At 33.0% G+C, this 2,500-nt stretch overlaps 1 long non-coding RNA gene across 2 annotated transcripts in view; it reads right to left on the bottom strand.

Annotated features, from left to right (window-relative positions):
• LOC106870360 (uncharacterized) overlaps nucleotides 1–2,500 on the bottom strand; it is a 182,552-nt gene that overhangs the window by 2,395 nt on the left and 177,657 nt on the right. Inside the window, exon 4 of one of the 2 annotated variants that reach the window (XR_016245002.1) lies at nucleotides 1–2,035. This exon is cut by the window's left edge and continues 216 nt beyond it. The exons of the other annotated variant lie outside the window; for it this stretch is intronic. This is a non-coding gene — a long non-coding RNA (uncharacterized LOC106870360). The remainder of the gene's footprint in view (nucleotides 2,036–2,500) is intronic. 2 annotated transcript variants of the gene reach the window in all.

Below are 2,500 nucleotides of genomic sequence, written 5' to 3'. Positions count from 1 at the left end.
TCTTTCAAGTCCACAGTTTCTCTAATGTCACATCCAATATATTTTTGTCACATTTAAAATATTTTCAGACATCCCATCTTTGTGAGTATTTTTTTCTGTAATTACACAACCCATGGAAACGTCCAGTAATGGGAATAAGATTTTCTGCAATACCATACTTTATAGTTATATTTGAAGTCCCCTCGATCCCCCTCCACCAAAAAAATAAGAGTCCATTATGTAAAAGCTTCCTTTACATTGAAACCATCGAATTTTTTTTTAATTTTGCCATCTTCCCGTCTAATTTAGGGACTATCATTTGTAAAATACTTACTAACTGACACTAGTGTGAAAACCGTTTTTATTACTTAACGATCTCAGTTTGATAGAAACATTTCCCAATACAACATTTAATATCGATTTCTATTGATAGTGTTTCTTCAATGGTCAGAAAGCATAAATGCTTCACAGCATATTTGGAAAATAAAGTATATCCTGAAATCATTAGAATTCATTACTTCGTCCACAATCACAGTCTTGTAACAAAGAACCTGGTTCCAATCCTACAATATTTACTTAGTATTAACTATTACAACTATCTTTAAAATGAAGCCGCATAGCAAATATAATCGCCTGTTCAGAAAGTTTCTTCGCATTATACGGAAGTCTGACGGCTTTCCAAAGGAAATTAGTTAGCAAACCTTTTGTTGTTGTGTTTTTAAATACAGTAGTTAACTGTCCAGAAAGTGAAGAATATAGAGATATTGTTAAAGAAATCAAACAACCTATAAATAACATATATTATCTAACCTGCATATTTCAAAAGCGTAATGAGTTGTCACTGCAATGGAAATTCATTAAACTGATTGATTATAAAACTAACTTGAAAGCATTTACTGAAAAATTGGAAACTTTTTCAAACAAGTTTTCTTTATTTATTTATTTTTTTAAATCTTCTACAGCTTCGCTAAGCTAACAGAAATCTGCTATTTTCTTTTTTGCTTTCTTTTTTTTCTCCATACAAAATGGACCTGGAAACATATTGTGAGCACTTATTATCGTTAAAAACTGACAGCAACAGAAGATTCTCTGATTTATTTCCCTTTGAAGTAAAATCATGAACGATGGACACATTTAAAGGTAGTTCAGCCGAAAAAGAAATTCAATAGTTATTGATTGAATTACGTTGCAATAACTCAAAATCCCCCTCTGATGCAATAGGAAAGGCTGAATTCTAGAGACAAGACTGCATAATACTACACCCAATATCATGGGCAATGGACATTGCCAAATTAATTTTTTATCTTCAGGATGGTCTGAATTCTGGTAAAAGAATATGTACAATATTACATCTAATGTGAAGGAGGAACAGATATTGCCAAAGTAATTTATCTGCCTTTAGGAAAAGTTGATTTTTTTTTATTCGTGTATTTGAAGGTGGTCATAGGGACAATGAAGTCACGCGCACAGGCTATGATTCACTTCAGTTTAATTAGCGATCAATTAGATTATAAATAAATTGATTGATTGGTTAACCGTTTCGTCTGTCAAATTCCTTTTGTCATTGTCTGTAATCTTAACAATGATTAAGTGCTCCTCAGATACTTCTCCCTTCTAACTTATTGCATGTTTACCGTTCGTCCCTGGCAGTAAAACCTCATAAAATACAATATTTTTTTTCAATACAGGAGTTGCCATCAAGAATCTTGCAACGCAAAAACAAAATTTGGTTCGTTTTAATTATCCTTGAAGTTAGGAGTGAATGCAGTGCCCACGACCCTTTACATGGCTTCCAACACGAGTAGAAAGGAATGTATCTTGAAACCCAAGGACTCGCCCGAATGCGTCCAATAGAATGGATCTTCCATTAAAGGCTCTGAATGCGTCAGTTGACAAAGGCCTCATGCAATGGCGTTAGACTGGATGGCTTTATGATAGGATATGAGGGAGATTTAACTATCTTTTGCTGGCTGAGCGAACAGATTATTCATCCTTCTTATGTTTTCATTTTATCGCCAGTGCTGTTTATGTTGTCGGAGTTGTTGTAGTACAAATACTATAAAATATAATATAATCACGGTTATAGATGGACATGGCCGAAATACTTGTTTTTAAGAAAGACTGAATTCTGGTCATTAAAAGTCTGTAAAAACATTATAAACTAAGATTATGGAAGGACATGGTCAAAATAATTATGTGTTTTTCCAACATCGTATATGGTCAGGATTGGGTTCACTTCACTGAATAAATTACTAAATAAATAAATAGATTGATTATATAGAAAATGAGTCACTTAAGAATCAATCTCATACATTGAGCTGAACATTGCATATTCAATAGAAAAACATCAATCTCAAGTATTTCATTAACCTTCTTACCACGCAAATACGCTTTAGTTGGCAATTTCATTTTACTATAATTCTGAGAGAAATAGAACAGGCGGCAGCATGGTTTTGCGTTACGGTTGAAAATAACAATGTTTCTGCATGTTGGTGATCAGTAAATACAAAACCATGTTCCA

The sequence above is a fragment of the Octopus bimaculoides genome, chromosome 18 (assembly GCF_046866305.1).
Source record: "Octopus bimaculoides isolate indiv1 chromosome 18, ASM4686630v1, whole genome shotgun sequence".
In the NCBI taxonomy this organism is placed as follows: Eukaryota; Metazoa; Mollusca; class Cephalopoda; order Octopoda; family Octopodidae; genus Octopus; species Octopus bimaculoides.
The sequence above is the reverse complement of the archived record's forward strand: the minus strand, read 5'-3'. Positions and strand labels throughout refer to the sequence as shown.